The sequence below is a fragment of the Mobula birostris genome, chromosome 2 (assembly GCF_030028105.1).
Source record: "Mobula birostris isolate sMobBir1 chromosome 2, sMobBir1.hap1, whole genome shotgun sequence".
Classification (NCBI taxonomy): domain Eukaryota; kingdom Metazoa; phylum Chordata; class Chondrichthyes; order Myliobatiformes; family Myliobatidae; genus Mobula; species Mobula birostris.
In genome coordinates this window covers 248203964-248231424 of record NC_092371.1, presented here as the reverse complement: position 1 = coordinate 248231424, position 27461 = coordinate 248203964, and the positions used below count along the sequence as shown (strand labels likewise).

General features: G+C 42.8%; 1 protein-coding gene across 1 annotated transcript in view; it reads right to left on the bottom strand.

Moving 5' to 3' along the window:
* The window catches only part of LOC140211221 (PC3-like endoprotease variant B), a 1844543-nt gene that overhangs the window by 678333 nt on the left and 1138749 nt on the right, over window positions 1-27461 (bottom strand). The window lies entirely within an intron of this gene.

The window sequence follows — 27461 nt, the reverse complement described above, 5'->3', positions numbered from 1 at the left end:
AAGGAAAACAGATTGAACTTTAACACTCACTTTCTTAGCAAACTTCAACCATTTACATCTTTTCTTTTTATACACTTGCATCTAAGTATCCAGCTTAATTTTGAAAACATCTACAAAGGCCTGAAAATAGTTTTAATTTAGCAAAACCCACACATATAAACAATGTTGGTGAGTGCAGCAGGCCAGGCAGCATCTCTAGGAAGAGGCACAGTCGACATTTCAGGCTGAGACCCTTCGTCAGGACTAACTGAAGGAAGAGATAGTAAGAGATTTGAAAGTGGGTGGAAGAGGGGGAGATCCGAAATGGTAGGAGAAGACAGGAGGGGGAGGGATGGAGCCAAGAGCTGGACAGGTGATACGCAAAAGGGATATGAGAGGATCATGGGACAGGAGGCCCAGGGAGAAGGAAAGGGGTGGGGGGGAACCCAGAGGATGGGCAAGAGGTATAGTCAGAGGGACAGAGGGAGAAAAAGGAGAGAGATGGAAAGAATGTGTGTATATAAATAAATAACGGATGGGGTACGAGGGGGAGGTGGGGCATTAGCGAAAGTTAGAGAAGTCGATGTTCATGCCATCAGGTTGGAGGCTACCCAGAAGGAATATAAGGTGTTGTTCCTCCAACCTGAGTGTGGCTTCGTCTTTACAGTAGAGGAGGCCATGGACAGACATATCAGAATGGGAATGGGACGTGAAATTAAAATGTGTGGCCACCGGGAGATCCTGCTTTCTCTGGCAGACAAAGCATAGGTGTTCAGCAAAACAATCTTCCAGTCTGCATCGGGTCTCGCCAATATATAGAAGGCCACATCGGGAGCACCGGACGCAGTATATCACCCCAGCCGACTCACAGGTGAAGTGTCGCCTCACCTGGAAGGACTGTTTGGGGCCCTGAATGGTAGTGAGGGAGGAAGTGTAAGGGCAAGTGTAGCACTTGTTCCGCTTACAAGGATAAGTGCCAGGAGGGAGATTGGTGGGGAGGGATGGGGGGGATGAATGGACAAGGGAGTCGCGTAGGGAGCGATCCCTGCGGAAAGCAGAAAGAGGTGGGGAGGGAAAGATGTGCTTAGTGGTGGGATCCCGTTGGAGGTGGCGGAAGTTACGGAGAATAATATGTTGGACCCGGAGGCTGGTGGGGTGGTAGGTGAGGACAAGGGGAACCTTATTCCTAGTGGGGTGGCGGGAGGATGGAGTGAGAGCAGATGTGCGTGAAATGGGGGAGATGAGTTTGAGAGCAGAGTTGATGGTGGAGGAAGGGAAGCCCCTTTCTTTAAAAAAGGAAGACATCTCCTTCGTCCTGGAATGAAAAGCCTCATCCTAAGAGCAGATGTGGCGGAGACGGAGGAATTGCGAGAAGGGGATGGCATTTTTGCAAGAGATGGGGTGAGAAGAGGAATAGTCCAGATAGCTGTGAGAGTCAGTAGGCTTATAGTAGACATCAGAGCTGTCTCCAGAGATAGAGACAGAAAGATCTAGAAAGGGGAGGGAGGTATTGGAAATGGACCAGGTAAACTTGAGGGCAGGGTGAAAGTTGGAGGCAAAGTTAATGAAGTCAATGAGCTCAGCATGTGTGCAGGAAGCAGTGCCAATGCAGTCGTCGATGTAGTGAAGGAAAAGTGGGGGACAGATACTAGAATAGGTTTGGAACATAGATTGTTTCACAAAGCCAACAAAAAGGCAGGCATAGCTAGGACCCACATGGGTGCCCATAGCTACACCTTTAGTTTGGAGGAAGTAGGAGGAGCCAATAGGTTTCAATAGATTCCCTCCAATTCTTCTAAATTCCATTTGTACAGGCCCAGAGCCATCAAACACTCCTCATACGTTAACTCTGCCATTCAGCTTGGAAAATTAAGGATGTAAAAGTGGTGTATTTTAAATCTGTACAGAACAGTTGGCAGAGTATTTGTACCTGCTTTGAACAAAATGACCCAAGAAATACACATTTTCTGTCTGATCAGCTTCATACACTTTTAAACATTGTACAGTTGGAATAACTTTACAATAAATAAATAAAGGAGATGTATTGCTCTAACAAAACTTGTTCAAGCGAACAATCTAAGAAACTGAGGAACTATTTTTATTCATAAGACCATAAGACATAGGAGCAGAATTAGGCCATTCAGCCCATCGAGTCTGCTCCACCATTCCATCGTGGCTGACTTCTTTTCATTCTCAACCCCATGTTCAAGAAAAATATCATTCTATGCCATAACGTATAAAGATCTATGGTAGTGAATATAAGGATTCTCTCAGGAACTACTCGAGCAATTATTTTTAGTTGCATATTTTAAAAGTTGCGTAAATAATGTTTCTTTAGATATTTTATTACCAGGATATTCATGACTCTTTGTAATGAATATTCTTTTTCTGAAATCTGAACGTAGAATAGAGGGAATGCAGTAATGGGAAATTACTTAGCACTTGTCAATAACCTCGTCAGAAATTGGTGTATCACAATATTCCTGAAGAATGTGATATTGACCAATAGTATAATATGCATTTAATTGGAGTGAAAATTACATTGAAACTGCAGAGATGGTCTTGGTGATTGACAGATTCCCACAATTGCATGATGTCACCAATTGCCATTAATGCCAAGAGTATCACGGCAAAAAGCACTTCTGCATTTAAATCGTGTGCAAAATGGATCCCTCATAATACAGACAATATTTGCAAGAGATTTAGCTTTGAATGAAACTATAAAACAGGATTTATATAAAATATAGATCAAGGGAGGTATTAACAAGTGTTTAGTCGAGATTCCATTTATCATTCGTTCAGCAGAGCAGACACAAACAAGGCACTTTACAAAAACACACTTTTTAAACAGAAGGGATTAGACATTTGAGATCCATTACTGTCACTGGATAAAATTTGGTAGTGAAGTATTTATATTTAGCACGCTCTGTGTGAGAAAAGAGATAATTTGGTCACATTTTTTGTTTGGTCACTGTATTGAATTTACAAGGAAGAAAACACAAAGATAGTGATAAGCTTCTATTATACACTACATATTAAATTTAACATACTTTTTTATTTATACGTACTGCAAATCATAGTTTTTATTTTTATGTATTGCCATAAAACATCAAGTCACATGACATATGCCAGTGATATTAAACCTGACTCTGATTCTGATGTGAAAATACACACAGTAGCCACTGGACAAGGTACAGTACAGGACATACCTCATAAAGTGCATGTCAGAATCGGAACCAGGTTTAATATCACCAGCACCTGTCATGAAATTTGCCATCTTCAGTACAACGCTTGTGGTCTCCAGCTGCTGTAGCCCATCCACTTCAAGATTTGACATGTTGTGCATTCAGAGATGCTCTTCAGCACACCACTAAAAAGGTACTGCTGAGCAAACTTGTGGGCATGAAGATAGACAAGTCCCCTAGTCCTGATGGAACGCATCTCAGTGTACTGAAAGAAATGACAGAAGGCTTTGGTGATGATTTACCAAAAATCTCTGGAATCTGGGCAGGTACTGGCAGATTGGAAGACGGTGAATGTCACACCACTGTTCAAAAAAGGATGTAGGCAAAAGGCAGGTAACTACAGGCCTGTTAGTTTAACATCTAGGAAAATAGTTGAAGCTATCATTAAAGAATAAACAGCGAGGCATCTGGAAAGAAATAGAAACATGGAATCATATAAACATATAAAACCTACAGCACAATATAGGCCCTTCGGCCCACAAAGCTGTGCTGAACATGATTTTACCTTAGAAATTACCTAGGGTTACACATAGACCTCTATTTTTCTAAGCTCCATGTACCTGCCCAGGAGTCTCTTAAAAGATCCTATCATATCCGCCTCCACCACTGTCGCCGGCAGCCCAATCCACGCGCTCACCACTTTCTGTGTAAAAAACCTACCCCTGACATCTCCTCTGTACCTACTTCGAAGCACCTTAAAACTGTGCCCTCTCATGCCAGCCAATTCAGCCCTGGGAAAAAGCCCCACGATCAATGCCTCTCATCATCCATCAGGTAGATATAGCATGGATTCAGCAAAGGTAGGGCCTGTTTGACAAACTTACTGAAGTTATTTGAGGATATAATGAGTGCAGTGGATAGAGGGGAACAGATGGACGTTATTTACTTGGATTTCCAGAATGTGTTCAATAAGGTGCTGCATAAAAGACTTATCTATAAGATAAGAATTAGCACATATTAGCATGGATAGAGGATTGGTTCACTGATAGAAAGCAGAGAGTTGGGATACATGGATGTTATTCTAGTTGGCAATCAGTGGTGAGTGGTGTGCCACAGGGGTCAGTGCTGGGCCTGCAACTGTTCACAATATACATTAATGATCTGGAAGAGGGGACCGAGTGTAGTGTATCTAAGTTTGCTGATGACACTAAATTGAGTGGAAAAGTAAGTTGCGTAGAAGGTACAGAAGAGCTACAGAGAGATATAGATAGCTTAAGGGAGTGAGCAAGGGTCTGGCAAATGGAGTACAAAGTTGGTAAATGCGAGGCCATCCACTTTGGATGGAAAAATGAAACAGCAGGTTATTATTTAAATGGTAAAAAATTGCAGCATGCTGCTGTGCAGAGGGACTTGGGAGAGCTTGTGCATGAATCACAGAAGGTTGGTTTGCAGGTGCAGCAGGCTATCAAGAAGGCAGATGGAATGTTGGCCTTCATTGCTAGAGGGATTGAATTTAAGGACAAGAGGGTTATGTTGCAAATGTACAGGGCAAATGGTGAGGTTGTACCTGGTGTACTGCCTGCAGTTCTGGTCTCCTTACTTGAGGAAGGATCTACAGGCTTTGGAGGTGGTGCAGAGGAGGTTCACCAAATTGTTTCAAAGATGAGAGGGTCAGACTATAAGGAGAGATTGAGTCACCTGGGACTGTACTCACCAGAATTCTGAAGAATGAGAGAAGATCTTATGGAAACATATAAAATTATGGAAGGGATAGATAAGATAGAGGCAGGAAAGTTGTTTCCACAGGTAGGTGAGACTAGAACTAGGGCACATAGTCTCAAGGTTCGGGGAGGGGTGGTTTAGATTTAGGATGGAGATGAGGAAGTACTGCTTTTCCCAGAGAGTGGTGAATCTGTGGAATTCTCTGCCCAATGAAGCAGTGGAGGCTACCTCAGTAAATATATTTAAGCCAAGACATATTTTTGCATAGTAGGGGAATTAAGGGTTATGGGGAAAAGGCAGGTAGGTGGAGATGAGTCCATGGACAGATCAGCCATGATCTTATTAAATGATGGAGCAGGTTTGATGGGCTGGATGGCCTACTCCTGCTCCTATTTCCTATGTTCTTATGCACATCACTGTGGTAATGCCTGGTTATTTGAGTTAGTCCCCTTCCTGTCAGCTTGAAGCAGTCTGGCTGTTCTCCTCTGATCTCTCTCTTTAACAAGGCTGCTCACTGGATTTTTTTTTTTTTTGTTTTTCACACCATTCTCCATAAACTCTAAAGACTGTTGTGTGTGAAAATCCCGGGAGATAAGCAATTTCTGAAATACTCAAATCAGTCCATCTAGCACCAACAATCATTCCACGGGCAAAGTCACTTAGATCACGTTTCTTCTCCATTCTGATGTTTGGTCTGAACAACGACTGAATCTCTTGACCACATTGGCACGCTTTTTATGCATCGAGTTGCTGCCACTTGATTGGCTGATTAGATATTCGCATCAGTGAGCAGGTGTACAGGTGCACCTAATAAAGTGGTCACTGAGTAATGTGTTGGATTATTTCTGGTTTCTCTTGGCATTTTTTGCATTTACCATCTTGAATTTGTTGGACTTTTATTATGCATTTTTGACATGTGTTAACCACATGGTCCGGTATTGGCACAAGGAACCTTTCTGTTTCTCCAACTCTGAGTAAGGTAATACTACTACCTCTACTAGTACTACTAATAATAACAATAATAACATTACCATTGTAATTGTTACTATTATATTGAGGTAATGGTATCAGCTAGCAGCTCATTTCACATACCCGTCATCCTCTATGTGAAAATCTTGTCCCATACTCTCCTTAAAATTTTCCAGAACTGACAAATTAAACCTATTATCATCTCTAGCAACATAGAAACATCTCTAATCTGAGACCCCAGACACTGGGAGAAGTATGAGGCTATCTGTCCTATGTGTGGCCTTCATGATTTTATAACTCCCTGTAAGGTCACCCATCAACATCTTCCTCTAGCAGAGAAAACAGTTCTAGATTATTAAATTACTGCAATCATCACAATCACCATTAGGATTTATTCAAAATGTTAAAAGAGAATGCCTGTTTTTTGGAAATGGGTTCAGAAAATGCAAAGGTGACAAGGTAGTATAGCGGTTTGCATAGCATAATTACAGCACCAGTGACCATTGTTCAATTCCTGTCACTGTTTGTGGAGATTTTATACGTCCTCCAACGATCATATGGGTTTCCTCCGGGTGCTCTGGTTTCTCGTGCCAAACAAATATGGATTAGCAGGTTAATTGGTCACATGGCCATAACTGGGTGGCACAGGCTTGCTGGGTCAGAAGGGCTTGGCACCATGCTGTGGTATTAAATAAATAACATAAACCTGGAGGTGGTGAGATATCATGACGATTAGAATTTTTGCTGGGCTCATTTCCCTGAGAACCAACTCTGAAGATAAAATCATACTGTCACGCATTTGTGCTTTTGGTTTGATATATCACAAAACTTCTCAGAATGACTGTAAAGTCCTTAGATATAACACACATTGGGTACCCCTTATCCGAAATGCCTCGAGCCAGAAGTGTTTCGGATTAAGGACCCCCACCACCTTGGACATGCCCTCTTCTCATTCCTACCATCAAGGAGGAGGTACAGCAGCTTATAGACACACACTCAACATTTCAGGAACAGCTCCTTCCCCTCCATTAACAGATTTATGAAAGGACAATAGACCCACGTACACTACCCCACTACTTTTTCTGCACTACTCGTAATTTATTTCATACATATGTATTTCATATTGTAATTTATAGTTTTTTATGTACTGCACTGTACTGCTGCTGCAAAACAACAAATTTCATGAGTAATGCTAAGCTTGATTCTGAATGTGGATGCTCAGTCATCGAATGGTCATGACTGAGACTGTGAAGATTTTGTATGCTAAAAAGAAAGTCACAAAATAGTAGAATTGCACAGGCAACCAGTTCAACCATGAAAGTGAATGCCAGAGCAGTATATGTAGGTTGAAGGAGTAGTGTGGGGTTGCTATCTCCTGCTCAATTTTCTTATTTTCAACAGATAAGAATGTAGGAAAATAGGGGCAGGATTGGTCACTTTGCTCCTCATGCCTGCCCTGTCCTTGCAGGCTGATCCAGCCTAGGCCACATCTTCTATGCCAGTTCCAAGTAACACTCAATCTCCTGATCATTCAAAATTATCTGGATCTCTTTTCCTTACCACCATCGGGCAGGAGGTAGGGGAGCCTGAGGTCACACACCACCAGGTTCAGGAACACCTAATGGTCAGATTCCTGAGCTGACGTGGATGACTTCACTCACCTCGATGCTGATAGACTCAGTAACCTACAGAGTCAATGTCAAGGACTCTACAAGTCAGGATTAGTTACTTACTATTTTTGATTTGATTTGGTGGGGGAGGGGGCCTGCTATGGGGTGTCTAGAGAGGGGTAGTACCTCTGGTGGGGGGGGCCTGCTGTGCCCTTTCTCAGGGCAGCTCGTCCCCACCTGGCGCTCAGCTCTCACCTGTGGCTCCAAGTAGCTGTAGCACGCGCAGTGGCCGTACCCCGGTAAACCGTCTCGGCAGACAGGCCAAACCAAGTGAGGGTAGCCGATGGGTCTTCGACCCTTGGTGAGGTAGGGGATCTGCCTGTCCCAGCGTGTGAAGTCTGGCCCTGGCAGATTGAGCGGAGGAGACTGATTAATGGTCCAATGGTCAAGAAGGCAGGCCCAGCAGACGTTGTGGAGCGCTAAGAGCACGGCAAGACACTGAAACGTCCTGGTCATCCACTGCAGTGGGAGAGGTCTCCCGCTGTAACGGTTGTCCGAGCCACTGGATCAAGGTCTCTTCTGCCGAGAGAGTGGGATTGCCCCTGTGCAACGGCTGTTCGGCTTAAAACTCCATCACACACAGGTTTCAAAAGTACCTTCTTTGAATCTGAAGGACTACCACTATTTTTGATTTGCATGGCTTCCCTTCTTTTGCACATTGGTTGTTTGTTAGTCTTCGTAATTGATAGCTTTTTGTAAACTCTATTATATTTATTTTCCTGTAAATGCCTCCATGGAAACAAATCTCAAGGTAGTATATGATGACCTACATACACTTTGATCATAAATTTACTTCGAACTTTGAATTTTACCTTGCTTCCATAGTGAAATCAGTACACAATATGGGGTCACAGAATATATTCTAATCCACAACATCATATGCTAATGAAGAGGTTAACCAGATCTTGGGATTTTCTCACACAAGAACTTATCAGGACATCAAAGAGCTGCACACCTGTATGGGGAGAATGCGTGACTGGAATACTGTACAAATTCATCTCCTTGGTTTCATGCAGCTAAATTAAATATGTGCATGAGGCTGCTGCTCCCAGAGCATAAATTTCCACATATCCGATTTGTCTAGATATCACCCTTCAGAGAAATCAGAGAGAGCCGTAGCAACTCTGCTTTGCATAAGGCAAACAAAATTAGCTTCACTTTGCCGAATCAAAGCTCGCGAGGGATTCTGGATCCCTCTCACAGGGACAAATTACTTCAAACAACCCCTTTGTACCAACTAAATCAAAAAAACAGGTTCATAAACAACTCTTGAAACCCCAAACATGGCAATTAATAATTAAACTTGCCCCTTGGCCTCCTTTTCTGCTGTGTAGGAGATCAATTTATAATATTGGTATTCAGTCTCAAGTAAAAAGCAGCTCCTTTTATTTTTTTTAAATCTCCTTTTATTTAAATCTTAAAATTAGTTAAATGTCTATTTTTATTGTCACTGATAAATAAATGGGAGAACATGGTTCTGCAATTATGTGGGAATGACAAAAAGCACCAAATGATGATGCACTTGTAATGATCCTTTTAACATTCTTCAACTAGTTAACAAGGAGATCAACCAGCACAAGTTTCAAAGAATTCAATAGAGCAGCTGTGCAATGCACACTAGACTTATGAAGTAGCTGCAAGCGTGTTCAAAAATCATCTTTCTCCCATGATGCCCAGCACATCCTGCTCTACTACCAAGACCAAAAGACATCTGAATCCAAATCACTTTATTGCCAGTATGTGTAACATACCAGAGCTGATTGTGGTTCGGTGCCAAGCATATAAGACGGGACAATACCATAACAGACAACATAAGGAGGAGGAGAAGATGGCGGCGCGATGGCAGTGCGCGCGGCCACTTCAGTGTTGATGTCTGTTATCTGTCAAGTAGGGGATGTGCACAATTCTGATTTGATGGTGACGGACGTGAGAGTATGGAGGAACATCTGGAAAACTTCTGAAATGCCTGCTTTGCTGCCGCAGCTACTGTGTAGTAACCGGAATCTCCAGAGCAGAAGGCCCCGAAATCCTCGGCTTTGCGTGTTTCAGCGGCCGGGACGAGGTCGAAGGCGCTCGACAGAGGATGGCGCTCGGGAGGCTGTATCGGAGAGGCTGGTCGGAAGCTGGAAGTTTTCAGACGGATGGACTCAGTGTCAGCTGTGGTTGGCTGCTTCCAAGGCGTCGGCAAGTTGACGGTGCCTGGAGGTTTATGGCACGGAGTTTCTCCCTTTTGCTGCCTGCTATCGGGGACTCAGAAGTCGATCGACTCGGGGACTTTTCAGATTTTATTTACCGTGCCCATGGTTTGTTCTTCATCAAATTATGGTATTGCTTTGCACTGCTGTAACTATATGTTATAATTATGTGGTTCGGTCAGTGTTAGTCTTTGGTTTGTTCTGTTTTCTGTGATATCACTCCAGAGAAACATAGTATCATTTCTTTAATGCATGTAGGCATTTCTAAATGACAATAAAAGAGGACTGAGTGTTCTCATTGTCTAATAGCAACCAAATATTTACAAGGCAATAGTGCAAACAGCCATGAGCAATCAACAATTAGCAAAATGGTTAGATGTGCAAATGTTAATAATCAAAAAATAAATAAATGTGAAGATATGAACAGAATCAATAATTATCAACAGAGCAATGAGAGCATGAAAGACAATTTTACGGATTTCGTGCTGGGATCATTAAGGTCTTACACCTGAGTGAGTTTTGTTGAGAAGCTGGATAGTTACAGGGAAGAAGCCTTGGGGATGATGTGTAGACCTGGTGGTGATGGCAATTTGGTGACTGTAGGCAGTAATTTTTCCATCTCTATTCTTTGCTCTGGCGATAATGTTGTTCTCAAGACAGAGAATTTGTAGAATGTCTGCGAGATGACTTTTAGAACAGTTTGTTGTTGAGCCCACTAGGCTGTGCTGGATTGGGTATTGTGTAATGAACCGGAGGTGATTAGAGAGATTGAGGTGAAGGAACCCTCATGAGGCAGAGATCATAACATGATTGAATTCACTGTGAAATTTGAAAAAGAGAAGCTGAAATCTGATGTGTCGGTATTTCAGTGGAGTAAAGAAAATTATCGTGGCATGAGAGAGGAACTGGCCAAAGTTGACTGGAAAGGGGCACTGGCGGGAAGGACAGCAGAGCAGCAGTGGCTGGAGTTTATGCGAGAAGTGAGGAAGGTGCAAGACAGGTATATTCCAAAAAAGGATAAATTTTCGAATGGAAAGAGGATGCAACCGTGGCTGACAAGAGAAGTCAAAGCCAAAGTTAAAGCAAAGGAGAGGGCATACAAGGAAGCAAAAATTAGTGGGAAGACAGAGGATTGGGAAGTTTTTAAAAGCTTACAAAAGGAAACTAAGAAGGTCATTAAGAGGGAAAAGATTAACTATGAGAGGAAGCTAGCAAATAATATCAAAGAGGATACTAAAAGCTTTTTCAAGTATATAAAGAGTAAAAGACAGGTGAGAGTAGAGATAGGACCGATAGAAAATGATGATGGAGAAATTGTAATGGGAGATAAAGAGATGGCAGAGGAACTGAATGAGTATTTTGCATCAGTCTTCACTGAGGAAGACATCATCAGTATACCAGACACTCAAGGGTGGCAGGGAAGAGAAGTGTGCGTAGTCACAATTACGACAGAGAAAGTACCCAGGAAGCTGAATAGTCTAAAGGTAGATAAATCTCCTGGACCAGATGGAATGCACCCGCGTGCTCTGAAGGAAGTAGCTGTGGAGATTGTGGAGGCATTAGCGATGATCTTTCAAAAGTCGATAGATTTTGGCATGGTTCTGGAGGACTGGAAGATTGCAAATGTCACTCGGCTATTTAAGAAGGGGGCAAGGAAGTAAAAAGGAAATTATAGACCTGTTAGCTTGATATCGGTGGTTGGGAAGTTGTTGGAGTTGATTGTCCAAGATGAGGTTACAGAGTACCTGGAGGCATATGACAAGATAGGCAGAACTCAGCATGGATTCCTTAAAGGAAAATCCTGCCTGACAAACCTATTATAATTTTTTGAGGAAATTACCAGTAGGCTAGACAAGGGAGATGCAGTGGATGTTGTATATTTGGATTTTCAGAAGGCCTTTGACAAGGTGCCACACATGAAGCTACTTAACAAGATAAGAGCCCATGGAATTACGGGAAAGTTACATACGTGGATAGAGCATTGGCTGATTGGCAGAAAACGGAGAGTGGGAATAAAGGGATCCTATTCTGGTTGGCTACCGGTTACCAGTGGTGTTCCACAGAGGTCCGTGTTGGGGCCGCTTCTTTTTACATTGTACATCAACGATTTGGATTATGGAATGGATGGCTTTGTGGCTAAGTTTGCTGATGATAGGAAGATAGGTGGAGGGGCTTGTAGTGCTGAGGAAACGGAGAGTCTGCAGAGAGACGGATAGATTGGAAGAATGGGCAAAGAAGTAGCAAATGAAATACAATGTTGGAAAGTGTATGGTTATGCACTTTGGCAGAAGAAATAAATGGGCAGACTATTATTTAAATGGGGAAAGAATTCAAAGTTCTGAGATGCAATGGGACTTGGGAGTCCTCGTACAGGATACCCTCAAGGTTAACCTCCAGGTTGAGTCGGTAGTGAAGAAGGTGAATGCAATGTTGGCATTCATTTCTAGAGGAATAGAGTATAGGAGCAGGGATGTGATGTTGAGGCTCTATAAGGCGCTGGTGAGACCTCACTTGGAGTACTGTGGGCAGTTTTGGTCTCCTTATTTAAGAAAGGATGTGCTGACGTTGGAGAGGGTACAGAGAAGATTCACTAGAATGATTCCGGGAATGAGAGGGTTAACATATGAGGAACATTTGTCCACTCTTGGACTGTATTCCTTGGAGTTTAGAAGAATGAGGGGAGACCTCATAGAAACATTTCGAATGTTAAAAGGCATGGACAGAGTGGATATGGCAAAGTTGTTTCCCATGATGGGGGAGTCTAGTACGAGAGGGCATAACTTAAGGATTGATGGTCGCCCATTCAGAACAGAGATGCGAAGAAATGTTTTTAGCCAGAGGGTGGTGAATCTATGGAACTTGTTGCCACGGGCAGCAGTGGCGGCCAAGTCATTGGGTGTATTTAAGGCAGAGATTGATAGGTATCTGAGTAGCCAGGGCATCAAAGGTTATGGTGAGAAGGCGGGGGGAGTGGGACTAAATGGGAGAATGGATCAGCTCATGATAAAATGGCGGAGCAGACTCGATGGGCTGAATGGCCGACTTCTGCTCCTTTGTCTTATGGTCGTCTCTTGGGGTCCGAGGAAGACTACATTGTACAGGGTGGCAGTGGTTATTTTTACGAGGCAGTGCTGTGAGCTCTACATCAACCCGACACTATGGAAAGCGCGCTCAGGAGTGGTCTGTCACTGGATTGAACTCGGGAACCTCCATTCTCGAGCATGGCGCTGATCTCACTGCGCCACCAGCCAACCTTTTGTTGCACAACGTAGAAACATCGAAAATAGGTGCAGGAGTAGGCCATTCGGCCCTTCGAGCCTGCACCACCATTCCGTACGATCATGGCTGATTATCCAACTCAGAACTCTGTACCTGCCTTCCCTCCATACCCCCTGATCCCTTTAGCCACAAGGGCCATATCTAACTCCCTCTTAAATATAGCCAATGAACTGGCCTCAACTGTTTCCTGTGGCAGAGAATTCCACAGATTCACCACTCTCTGTGTGAAGAAGTTTCTCCTAATCTCGGTCCTAAAAGGCTTCCCCTTTATCCTCAAACTGTGACCCCTCGTTCTGGACTTCCCCAACATCAGGAACATGCATCTAGCCTGTCCAATCCCTTTAGGATTTTATACGTTTCAATGTAACCAGTGTATGAAAGATATTAAAGTGGAAAAGTCTTGCACAGAGACGATACTATTCTGCACTGAGCGGACTGCTCCCTGCAACATGGACTTGGAGAGGGTAGAGGCAGCAGGAAACCAAATGATCACAACAGGTTGTTAGTGGAAGTTATTCCTCGTTTCCACTGTCTCCGAGTTGTTACGAGCACACCATACTGCAATATGGTCTACCTCTCTTTGATAGCAGGTCATTTCATTAATGGGGAACAGACCAATTACAGTCGCATCATCCGTGACTTCAGAATTTTAGTGCATTTGTCTCTAGAGGTACAGTCATTTGTATGAAGTGAGAACAGGAGGGGTGAAAGAACACAGCCCTGGGGAGAGCCTGAGCTTATTGACATTCAATCGGACAAGTAGGAGCCCTGTTTATGTACTGCCTCCTTTCTTCACAGAGGCAATGTGCTGTATAAGTTGTGATCTGGCAATTCTACAACAACAGAGACCCAACAGAAGCAATGAGTTTCCTGGGCCTGTGGAAAAGCACAAACCTGAGGTGATAAATGAATGCAATGTAACAGCATAAGACAATGAGGTTACATTGGAGCAACTAATGAAACAAACAAGAATGCTTGCATTCTTGCAGTGGCAATAATTACAATAACATACAGGTGAATAGCAAGATTGTGCGTAATGACTTTGATCGTTGTCTCCAAAACCTACTATATTCATTAACTCCCATGATCAACATACTATACAACAGAGTTAAAATCACAAACAGTTGTGGGCAGATAAGATTGAAAAAGCACAGAGAAAATTTACAAGAAGGTTCTGGGTCTGGACCACCTGAGATATAAGAGAAGATTGAATAGGTTAAGACTGTATTCTTTTGAACATAAAAGATTGAGAGGAGATTTGATAGAAGTATACAAAATTATGGGGGGTATAGATAGGGTAAATACAAGCAGACTTTTTCCACTAATGTTAGGTAGGACCTAACTAGAGGTCATTGGGTTAATGGTGAAAAGTAAAAGTTTAAGGGAAAGGTGAGGGAAAACTTCTTCACGCAGATGGTCATGAGAATGTGGAATGAGCTGCCAGCACAAGTGGTGAATTCGAGCCTGATTTCAACGTTGAAAAGAAGTTTGGATAGATACATGGATGGTAGGGGTATGGAGGGCTATGGTTCCGGTGTAGGTTAAAGGGAATAGAGCTGCTTAAATGATTCAGCACTGACTAGATGGGCAGAAGGGCTTTGTTCTGCGCTGTAGTTTTCTATGACACTACGACCCTTTCACTCAGGTACCTAGCTGGTGCTTCAGGTCATCTGCCCATTATTGAAATGATTTGCAGAGGGCTATTTCAAGGGCAAAGAGACAATTTTGTATGAGTTTGGAGGCGACATCAGATGCATGACAACTCTGGCAGGATCTGCTAGACATTACTTCTCACAAAGCAAAACCTATAGCATGACTGGCAGTGATGCTTCACTACCAGATGGACTCAATGCCTTCTATGTCTGCTTTGAAAGGGAGAACACAACTACAGCTGTGAGGATCCCTCCTGCCCTGATGATCCTGTGATCTCTGTCTCAGAGGCCGATGTTAGGCTGTATTTAAAGAGAGTGAACCCTCGCAAGGCGGAAGGTCCTGATGGAGTACCTGGTAAGGCTCTGAAAACTTGTGCCAACCAACTAGCAGGAGTATTCAAGGACATTTTCAACCTCTCACTGCTACGGGCAGAAGTTCCCACTTGCTTCAAAAAGTCAACAATTATACCAGTGCCCAAGAAGAATAATGTAAGCTGCTTTAATGACTATCCCCCGGTAGCACTCACATCTAATGCTCTGAGATGTTGGTGATGACTAGGCTGAACTCCTGCCTCAGCAAGTACGAGACCCATTGCAATTTGCCTGTCGGCACAATAGGTCAATGGCAGATGCAATCTCAATGACTCTCCACAGGGTTTTAGACCATCTGGACAACACAAACACCTATATCAGGGTTGCTGTTCATCAACTACAGCTCAGCATTTAATACCATCATTCCCACAATCCTGACTGAGAACCTGGGCCTCTGTACCTCCCTCTGCAATTGGATGCTCAATTTCCTAACCAGAGACCACAATCTGCGGATTGGTGATAACTTCTCCTCCTTGCTGACAATCAACACTGGTGCACCTCAGAGGTGTGTGCTTAGCCCACTGCTCTACTCTCTATATACCCATGACTGTGTGGATAGGCATAGCTCAAATACCATCTACAAATTTGCTGATGATACAACCATTGTTGGCAGAATCGCAGATGGAGATGAGAGGGCATACAAGAGTGAGATATGCCAACTAGTGGACTGGTATTGTAGCAACAACCTGGCACTCAACGTCAGTAAGAAGAAAGAGCTGATTGTGGACTTCAGGAAGGGTAAGACGAAGCAACACATACGAATCGTCATAGAGGGATCAGAAGTGAAGAGAGTGAGCAGTTTCAAATTCCTGCATATCAAGATCTCTGAGGATCTAACCTGGCCCCAACATATCGATGCAGTTATAAAGAAGGCAAGACAGTGGCTATACTTCATTAGGAGTTTGAGGAGATTTGGCATGTCAACAAATACACTCAAGAACTTCTATAGTTGTACTGTGGAGAGCATTCTGACAGGCTGCATCACTGTCTGGTATCGGGGTGGGGGGGGGGGGAGCTACTGCACAGGACCGAAAGAAGCTGCAGAGGGTTGTAAATCTAGTCAACTCCGTCTTGGGTACTAGCCCACAAAGTACTGAGGACGCCTTTAGGGATGATGTCTCAGAAGGATAGGGTCCATTATTAAGGACCTCCAGCACCCTGCTCTTTTGTCACTGTTACTATCAGGGAGGTGGTACAGAAGCCTGAAGGCACACGCTCCCCGATTCAGGAACAGCTTCTTCCCCTCTGCCTCCGATTCCTAAATGGACATTAAACCCTTGGACACTATCTCACTTTTTCAATCTATAGTATTTCTGTTTTTTGCACAATTTTCAATTTATTCAATATACGTATACTTTAATTGATTTAGTTATTTATTATTATTATTATTTTTCTTCTAGATTATGTATTACATTGAACTGTTGCTGCTAAATTAACACATTTCACGTCACATGCTGGTGATAATGAACCCAATTCTGATTCTGATTCTACAATCGGCACACAGTCAGTGCAATTCTGGTGCCATTGTGCAATAAGTCTTTGTACACCCTACACATAGAATGTGTGGGTTTACTCTGGGTGCCCCGATCTCCTCCCACAGACCAACAGCGTACCGGGTGATTGTAAATTGCCCTGAGGTTAGTTTAGGGTAAAATCAGGATTATCGGGGTTGCTCGGCTTGAAGGTTCGAAGGGCCTTCTTCACACTGTATCACTAAACAAATAAGCAGTTTGAATGTGCAACCAACCCACATTTACTACCACACTATTTTTTGCTCTGTTTTTGCACTACTTGTGCAAAAAAACTAATTTGTAGGTTTTTTATTTGTATGTATTGAAATGTATTGCTGCTACAAAACAACAAGTTTCAAGATATATGCCAGTGATGTTAAATCTGATTCTGATTCTTTGTACTCAAATGTCATGAAGAAAACGATTCCTTAAATCGCTTCATTGTGGGTAGAAATTAACCAATGGAATGTCTGTAACCCTTTGTTAGTTTGACAATGAGGAAATAATTTGTTAATGAATCAAAATAGATATGTTCCAATTTTAATGAAAAATTTCCATTTTTAGAGATAAATCAATAGTCAAAATTTGTTTAACCATGTTGTAGTCTGACCCAGATAAAACTTGCTCAATTAGACTGAATGGGATTAAAAAGGTTGTGTGAAAATTATAGCTTTAGCATTAAAATTACAAAGTTCAGGACAATACAGTATATTACTGGCACTTTATAACGCTGCATATTTATCTATACAATAAAAAAGCCATTTCTCTTAAAGCAAGGTCACTGAGCGGGTGTAAATTTCAACAATTCAGCAAATTGGCCAATTTAAACTGGCAAGGAGCATTCGTAATAAGGTGGATGAATTGAAAGTGCAGATTGTTATTAATGATTATGATATAGTTGGGATCACAGAGACATGGCTCCAGGGTGACCAAGGATGGGAGCTCAACGTTCAGGGATATTCAATATTCAGGAGGGATAGACATGAAGGAAGGGGAGGTGGGGTGGCATTGCTAGTTAAAGAAGAGATTAACGCAATAGAAAGGAAGGACATAAGCCGGGAAGATGTGGAATCGATATGGGTAGAGCTGCGTAACACTAAGGGGCAGAAGACGCTGGTGGGAGTTGTGTACAGGCCACCTAACAGTAGTAGTGAGGTCGGAGATGGTATTAAACAGGAAATTAGAAATGTGTGCAATAAAGGAACAGCAGTTATAATGGGTGACTTCAATCTACATGTAGATTGGGTGAACCAAATTGGTAAAGGTGCTGAGGAAGAGGATTTCTTGGAATGTATGCGGGATGGTTTTTTGAACCAACATGTCGAGGAACCAACTAGAGAGCAGGCTATTCTGGACTGGGTTTTGAGCAATGAGGAACGGTTAATTAGCAATCTTGTCGTGAGAGGCCCCTTGGGTAAGAGTGACCATAATATGGTGGAATTCTTCATTAAGATGGAGAGTGACATAGTTAATTCAGAAACAAAGGTTCTGAACTTAAAGAGGGGTAACTTTGAAGGTATGAGACATGAATTAGCTAAGATATGCAATGGCAAGCATTTAAAGGTTGCATGGATGAACTACAACAATTATTCATCCCAGTTTGGCAAAAGAATAAATCAAGGAAGGTAGTGCACCCGTGGCTGACAAGAGAAATTAGGGATAGTATCAATTCCAAAGAAGAAACATACAAATTGGCCAGAGAAAGTGGCTCACCTGAGGACTGAGAGGAATTCAGAGTTCAGCAGAGGAGGACAAAGGGTTCAATTAGGAAGGGGAAAAAAGATTATGAGAGAAAACTGGCAGGGAACATAAAAACTGACTGTAAAAGCTTTTATAGATATGTAAAAAGGAAAAGACTGGTAAAGACAAATGTAGGTCCCCTGCAGACAGAAACAGGTGAATTGATTATGGGGAGCAAGGACATGGTAGACCAATTGAATAATTACTTTGGTTCTGTCTTCACTAAGGAGGACATAAATAATCTTCCAGAAATAGTAGGGGACAGAGGGTTCAGTGAGATGCAGGAACTGAGCGAAATACATGTTAGTAGGGAAGTGGTGTTAGGTAAATTGAAGGGATTTAAGGCAGATAAATCCCCAGGGCCAGATGGTCTGCATCCTAGAGTGCTTAAGGACGTAGCCCAAGAAATAGTGGATGCATTAGTGATAATTTTTCAAAACCCGTTAGATTCTGGACTAGTTCCTGAGGATTGGAGGGTGGCTAATGTAACACCACTTTTTAAAAAAGGAGGGAGAGAGAAACCGGGAAATTATAGACCAGTTAGCCTAACGTTGGTGGTGGGGAAACTGCTGGAGTCAGTTATCAAAGATGTGATAACAGCACATTTGGAAAGCGGTGAAATCATCAGACAAAGTCAGCATGGATTTGTGAAAGGAAAATCATGTCTGACAAATCTCATAGAATTTTTTGAGGATGTAACTAGTAGAGTGGATAGGGGAGAACCAGTGGATGTGGTATATTTGGATTTTCAAAAGGCTTTTGACAAGGTCCCACACAGGAGATTAGTGTGCAAACATAAAGCACACGGTATTGGGGGTAAGGTATTGATGTGGATGGAGAATTGGTTAGCAGACAGGAAGCAAAGAGTGGGAATAAACGGGACCTTTTCAGAATGGCAGGCGGTGACTAGTGGGGTACCGCAAGGCTCAGTGCTGGGACCCCAATTGTTTACAATATATATTAATGACTCGGATGAGGGAATTAAATGCAGCATCTCCAAGTTTGCGGATGACACGAAGCTGGGTGGCAGTGTTAGCTGTGAGGAGGATGCTGAGAGGATGCTGGGTGACTTGGATAGGTTGGGTGAGTGGGAAAATTCATGGCAGATGCAATTTAATGTGGATAAATGTGAAGTTATCCACTTTGGTGGCAAAAATAGGAAAACAGATTATTATCTGAATGGTGGCCGATTAGGAAAAGGGGAGGTGCAACGAGACCTGGTTGTCATTATACACCAGTCATTGAAAGTGAGCATGCAGGTACAGCAGGCGGTGAAAAAGGCGAATGGTATGCTGGCATTTATAGCGAGAGGATTCGAGTACAGGAGCAGGGAGGTACTACTGCAGTTGTACAAGGCCTTGGTGAGACCACACCTGGAGTATTGTGTGCAGTTTTGGTCTCCTAATCTGAGGAAAGACATCCTTGCCATAGAGGGAGTACAAAGAAGGTTCACCAGATTGATTCCTGGGATGGCAGGACTTTCATATGAAGAAAGACTGGATGAACTGGGCTTGTACTCGTTGGAATTTAGAAGATTGAGGAGGGATCTGATTGAAACGTATAAAATCCTAAAGGGATTGGACAGGCTAGATGCAGGAAGATTGTTCCCAATGTTGGGGAAGTCCAGAATGAGGGGGCACAGTTTGAGGATAAAGGGGAAGCCTTTTAGGACCGAGATTAGGAAGAACTTCTTCACACAGAGAGTGGTGAATCTGTGGAATTCTCTGCCACAGGAAACAGTTGAGGCCAGTTCATTGGCTATATTTAAGAGGGAGTTAGATATGGCCCTTGTGGCTACAGGGATCAGGGGGTATGGAGGGAAGGCTGGGGCGGGGTTCTGAGTTGGAAGATCAGCCATGATCATAATAAATGGCGGTGCAGGCTCGAAGGGCCGAATGGCCTACTCCTGCACCTATTTTCTATGTTTCTAAAAGGGATATTTTGCTCTCTCTCTCACACACACACACTCTATCTTTCACCCTCTCTCCCTCACCCTCCCTCTTGCTTACCATCCCTCTCTCTCACACACACTGAAACACACGTTTTCTCATACATACACTCACCCCTCCCTCTCCCCTCTCTCTCACACACACACACACTCTACACCTCCCACTCTCTCTCTCTCTAGTTATTATGCATTATCATTCCCCTATGCTGTGAGCTAAAAAACAGTGAGAAAGGAAATGATATTTAAAATGAGAAAGTGTGAGTGCTGAAGAGAAACAGAGTGCATCATTTTGTGTTTCTAATCTCGCTCACCAGAGAAAGAAAATGTCCTCTGCTAATCTGCGTGATCTGCACTTCTCGGGATGAAGGAAACAAAATATTGCTATGGTAATGCCTTGTCCAAAAGAGATGACAAATGATTCAAGAAAGCCCTTACACTCTTCAGCCAATCCTTTGGGCAGCAAGCACCAGGAAGAGTACATGGAAACACAAGCTTTTAATCTACTCAGCTAGCATGTGGAGTGAATGCAGCATCAAAACGATTCCTTCAAAAAACAAATCAAGTGATAGAGTATTCAGAACATAGTTTTTCTTTGGTAGAGTGCAGTTGGGAAATACAGAATCGCAGGGTCATAGCACTAGAGAAAATGTTCAAAATAAGTCTATTACCAAAGTACATATATGTCACCAAATATATTTTTCTGTGGGCATACTCATTAAATGCACGCAGCATAAAGAATAAGGTGGATGATCTTGTTGTACAGCTACAGATTGGCAGGTATGATATTGTGGCCATCACTGAGACCTGGCTAAAGGATGCATGTCTCTGGGAGCTGAACGTCCAAGGATACACGGTGTATCGGAAGGATAGGAAGGTAGGCAGAGGGGGAGGCATGGCTTTATTGGTAAGAAATGATATTAACTTATTAGAAAGAGGTGATATAGGATCAGAAGGTGCAGCTAAGGAATTGAGTGGGTTGAGCTAAGAAATAGCAGGGGTAAAAGGACCCTGATGGCAGTTATTTATAGGCCTCCAAACAGCTGCAGGGATGTGGACTACAAATTACAACTGGAAATAGAAAAGGCTTGTCAGAAGGGCAGTGCTATGATAATTGTGGGAGATTTTAACATGTGAGTAGATTGGGAAAATCAGGTCAGCACTGGATCTCAAGAGAAAGAATTCGTAGAATGTCTGCGAGATGGCTTTTTAGAACAGCTTGTTGTTGAGCCCACTAGGGGATCGGCTGTACTGGATTGGGTATTGTGTAATGAACCGGAGGTGATTAGAGAGATTGAGGTGAAGGAACCCTTAGGAGACAGTGATCATAACATGATTGAGTTCACTGTGAAATTTGAAAAAGAGAAGCCGAAATCTGATGTGTCGGTATTTCAGTGGAGTAAAGGAAATTACAGCGGCATGAGAGAGGAACTGGCCAAAGTTGACCGGAAAGGGACACTGGTGGGAAAGACAGCAGAGCAGCAGTGGCTGGAGTTTATGCGAGAAATGAGGAATGTGCAAGACAGGTATATTCCAAAAAAGAAGAAATTTTCGAGTGGAAAAAGGATGCAACAGTGGTCGACAAGAGAAGCCAAAGCCAAAGTTAAAGCAAAGGAGAGGGCACACAAGGAAGCAAAAATTAGTGGGAAGACAGAGGATTGGGAAGTTTTTAAACCCTTACAAAAGGAAACCAAGAAGGTCATTAAGAGAGAAAAGATTAACTATGAAAGCAAGCTAGCAAATAATATCAAAGAGGATACTAAAAGCTTTTTCAAGTATATAAAGAGTAAAAGACAGGTGAGAGTAGATAGAGGACTGATAGAAAATGATGCTGGAGAAATTGTAATGGGAGATAAGGAGATGGCAGAGGAACTGAACGAGTATTTTGCATCAGTCTTCACTGAGGAAGACATCATCAGTATACCGGACACTCAAGGGTGGCAGAGAAGAGAAGTGTGCACAGTCACAGTTACGACAGAGAAAGTACTCAGGAAGCTGAATAGGCTAAAGGTAGATAAATCTTCTGGACCAGATGGAATGCACCCTCGTGTTCTGAAGGAAGTAGCTGTGGAGATTGCGAAGGCATTAGCGATGATCTTTCAAAAGTCGATAGATTTTGGCATGGTTCCGGAAGACTGGAAGATTGCAAATGTCACTCCGCTATTTAAGAAGGGGGCAAGGAAGCAAAAAGGAAATTATAGACCTGTTAGCTTGACATCGGTGGTTGGGAAGTTGTTGGAGTCGATTGTCAAGGATGAGGTTACAGAGTACCTGGAGGCATATACAAGATAGGCAGATCTCAGCATGGATTCCTTAAAGGAAAATCCTGCCTGACAAACCTATTACAATTTTTTGAGGAAATTACAAGTAGGCCAGACAAGGGAGAGGCAGTGGATGCTGTATATTTGGATTTTCAGAAGGCCTTTGACAAGGTGCCACACATGAGGCTGCTTAACAAGATAAGAGCCCATGGAATTACGGGAAAGTTACATACGTGGATAGAGCGTTGGCTGATTGGCAGGAAACAGAGAGTGGGAATAATGGGATTCTATTCTGGTTGGCTGCCGGTTACCAGTGGTTTTCCACAGGGATCAGTGTTGGGGCCACTTCTTTTTACATTGTACATCAACGATTTGGATTATGGAATAGATGGCTTTGTGGCTAAGTTTGCTGACGATATGATGATAGGTGGAGGGGCCGGTAGTGCTGAGGAAACGGAGAGTCCGCAGAGAGACTTGGATAGATTGGAAGAATGGGCAGAGAAGTGGCAAATGAAGTACAATATTGGAAAGTGTATGGTTATGCACTTTGGCAGGAAGAATAAACAGGTAGACTATTATTTAAATGGGGAAAGAATTCAAAGTTCTGAGATACAACGGGATTTGGAAGTCCTTGTACAGGATACCCTTAAAGTTAACCTCCAGGTTGAGTCAGTAGTGAAGAAGGCGAATGCAATGTTGGCATTCATTTCTAGAGGAATAGAGTATAGGAGCAGGGATGTGATGTTGAGGCTCTATAAGGCGCTGGTGAGACCTCACTTGGAGTACTGTGGGCAGTTTTGGTCTCCTTATTTAAGAAAGGATGTGCTGACGTTGGAGAGGGTACGGAGAGGGTACAGAGAGGATTCACTATAATGATTCCGGGAATGAGAGGATTAATATATGAGCAATGTTTGTCTGCTCTTGGACTGTATTCCTTGGAGTTTAGAAGAATGAGGGGAGACCTCATAGAAACATTTCGAACGTTAAAAGGCATGGACAGAGTGGATGTGGCAAAGTTGTTTCCCATGATTGGGGGAGTCTAGTACGAGACGGCATGACTTAAGGATTGAAGGGCACCCATCCAGAACAGAAATGCGAAGAAATTTTTTTAGTCAGAGGGTGGTGAATCTATGGAATTTGTTGCCACAGGCAGCAGTGGAGGCCAAGTCATTGGGTGTATTTAAGGCAGAGATTGATAGGTATTTGAGTAGCCAGGGCATCAAAGGTTATGGTGAGAAGGTGGGGGAGTGGGACTAAATGGGAGAATGGATCAGCTCATGATAAAATGGCTGAGCAGACTCGATGGGCCGAATGGCCTACTTCTGCTCCTTTGTCTTATGGTCTTATGGTCTAACACAAGAAACAATAGAATCTATGAGAAACCACACCCAACAGGATGAGCAAACAATCAATGTGCAAAAGACAACAAATTGTGCAAATACAAGAGGAAAGAAAAAAAAGAAATAATAATAACAAAATAAAAATAAAGAACAAATATATCATGGCAGTGGTTAGTGTAGTATTTTAGAGCAACAGCAGTCCAGGTTGAACGTCTGCTGCTGTCTGTAAGGTCACGTTCTCCCTGTGACCACAGGGGTTTCCTCCGATCGCAGTAAGACAATACCATCGCAGTGCTATTTGATTGTTCAGTGAGGTCATCGCATGTCCCGAAGGAAGAGCGGCATGGGATTGTATCGGTTAGTGTAATGCTTTACAGAGTCAATGATCACTAGTCACGTTCAATTCCCACAGCCGTCTGAAAGGAGTTTGTATGTTCTCCCCGTGACAGTGCAGGTTTCCTCTGGGGCGCTGAAGATTCTTCCCACAATCCAAAGACGTACAGATAGAGTTCGTGAGTTGTGGGCATGTTGGTGTCAGAAACGTGCTCCCAGCACATCCTGGGCCGGTTTCGGTCATTAACACCACAATGAGTTTCACTGAATGTTTCAATGCACGTGACAAATAAAGCTGATCTTCAATTCACTTTATTGTCAGTCCTTTGGGCAGCTGGACATGGTTAAATGTTAGGTGAGAAAAGGAATAGGATTATTTGTGAAGTGTTAATGAATTCATTGTGACTATAAGGCAATGTACCACTAACAGAAATATATACAGTACGATTTAGAATCTATATGATGGGACAAGATCTTTTACTTTGAATTTTCAATGACACATCATCATCCAAAATATTATACATAAAATAATAATTTTATACAGTTTAAAACTGGGGCATGGTTAGCAGGACATTGGAATTCAGAGTTCAGTTCTGATGCTATCTGCAAGAAGTTTATGTGTCCCTCCCCGTGACTGCGTGGGTGCTCTACAGGTGCTCTGGTTTCCACCTACAGTCTAAATTCTCTTATGATTAGGCGAGGGTTAAATTGGTGGGTTGCTGAATGGTGTGGCTCGTTTTCCCAGAGGGGCCTGTTCTACACCGTATCTCTAAATAAATAAATAAATGCGCACGCGTATGTGCGTGTGTGTGCACGCACGCGCTAAAATGTGACAATATTTCAGAAAACTGCCTTCCATTTATTGATTTTACTCACTTGTACACTAATTTGCAACATTACCCCTTTGTAACCAAAATAAATATTTTTTGCAGGTACTGGAGATGAAGTAAAAACAGGTCAGACTGCATCTGTCGGAAGAGAGACTATGCTGGTGTTTCAGCATTTCTAACAGGGATAAACACAATAAAGGGAGTGGATACTCAGAAGGTCAGGAAGCAGCTATGGAGAGAGGAGTGAATGAATTAGACCAATAAACCTCATGAAAACCGGAAAAAGTTAGAAACGTATATTAGACATCGATAGCTCTCTTCACAGGGACTCCCTGGCATAAAGATTAAATATAAAAGAAAATTTTATTTGTCACATGTACATCAAAACATACAGTTAAATGTGTCATTTGTGACAATGACCAACGCATTGCAAAGGTTATGCTGGGGCAGTCTGCAAATGTCAGCACAATTCCAACATCAGCATATCATGCCCAGACTGTGTGTCACTGGACCGCGGGAGGGAAGCAGAGCAGCCGGGAAAATCCTCGTGGTCCCAGGGAGAAAACTAAAACACCTCACAGGCAGTGGAGAAGGTTGAACCCCCGAATGGTAATCACTGATGTTGTAAAGTGACCCTGATGAATATTTCAGATTTCCAGCATCTTTTTTTTTGTAAAGGACTGGAAGACATAGGAGCGGGCAGAGGCCATTCAGCCCATCGATTTTGCTCCAGCAGTCCATCATGGCTGATCCTGGATCCCACTCCACCTCATACACCTGCCTTCTCGTCATGAACTTTGATGCCCTGACCAATCAGGAAACTATCAATTTCTGACTTGGGTATTCCCACAGGCTTGGCTTCCGCTGCAGTCTGTGGCAGAGCATTCCACAGATTTACTACCCACTGGATAAATATATTCCACCTTACCTTTGTCCTAAAAGGCTGCCTCTCAATTTTGAGGCTCTGCCCCTTAGTTCAGGATACTCCCACCATAGGAGGAATATTCTCCACATCCACCTTATCAAGTCCTTCCAACATTTGGTAGGATAACAATGAGATACCACTGTATTCTTCTAAATATCAGTGAGTACAGGCCCAAGGCTGCTAAATACTCCTATGTTAACCACTTCATTCCTGGAATCATCCTGATGAACCTCCTCTGATCTTTCTCCAATGATAACACATCCTTTCCAAGATATGAAGCCCAAAGCCATAGACAATACTCCAAAAGTGGCCAACTAGTGTCTTATAAAGGCTCAGCATTATCTCCTTGCTTTTACATTCTATTCCCATTGAAATAAATGCCAACATTATATTTGCCTTTTTTACCACAGACTCAAACAGTAAATTAACCTTCTGAGAGTCTTGCATGAGGACTCCCAAGTCCCTCTGCACCTCTGATATTTGAACCTTCTCCCCATTTAGATAATAGTCCGCACTATTGTTCTTTTTAACAAAATACATTATCATACATTTCCCAACGCTGTATTCCATCTGTCACGTTTTTGTCAAAGTCCTGCTGAAATCACATTACTTCCTCGACACTACCTACCCCTCCACCTAACTTTGCCGCAAATCCATCAATTCCATTATCTACGCAAACAACAGGAATTCTGCAGCTGCTGGAAATTAAAGCAACACACATCAAAGTTGCTGGTGAATGCAGCAGGCCAGGCAGCATCTCTAGGAAGAGGTACAGTCGACGTTTCAGGCTGAGACCCTTCGTCAGGGTCTTGGCCTGAAACATCGACTGTACCTCTTCCTAGAGATGTTGGCTAGCCTGCTCAATTCCATTATCTAAATCACTGATAAACAACGTGAAAAGTAGCTGTCCCAATACTGACCCCCTGAGGAACACCACTAGTCACTGGCAGCCAACCACAAAAGGTCCCTTTTATTCCCACTCACTGCCTCCTGCCTGTCAGCCATTCCATTATCCATGCCAATAATTTTCCTGTAAAACCATAAGCTTTTATCTTGTTAAGCAGCCTCATGTGTGGCACCTTATCAAATGCCTTCTGAAAATCCACGTAAGTGATATCCACTGCTATTCTTTGTCCACCCTGCTTGTTACTTCTTCAAAGAACTCCAACAGATTTGTCAGGGTAGATTTCCCTTCACAGAAACCATGCAGACTTTGACTTATTTTGACATTAGTCGCCAAGTACCTCGAAACCTCATTCTTAATATTAGACTCCAACACTTTCCCGACTACTGAGGTTAGGCTAACTGATCTATAATTTGCTTTCTTTTGTCTTCCTCCCTACTTAAAGAGTGGAGTGACATTTGCAATTTTCCAATCCTCTAAGGCCATGCCAGAAACAAGCGATGCTTGAAAGTTTGTGACCAATGTATCGGTTATCACTTCAGCAACCTCTCTCAGGACTCTGGAATGCAGTCCATCTTGTCCAGGTGACTTATCCACCTTAAGACCTTTCAGTTTACCTGGCACTTTTTCCTCTGTAATAGTAATGCCA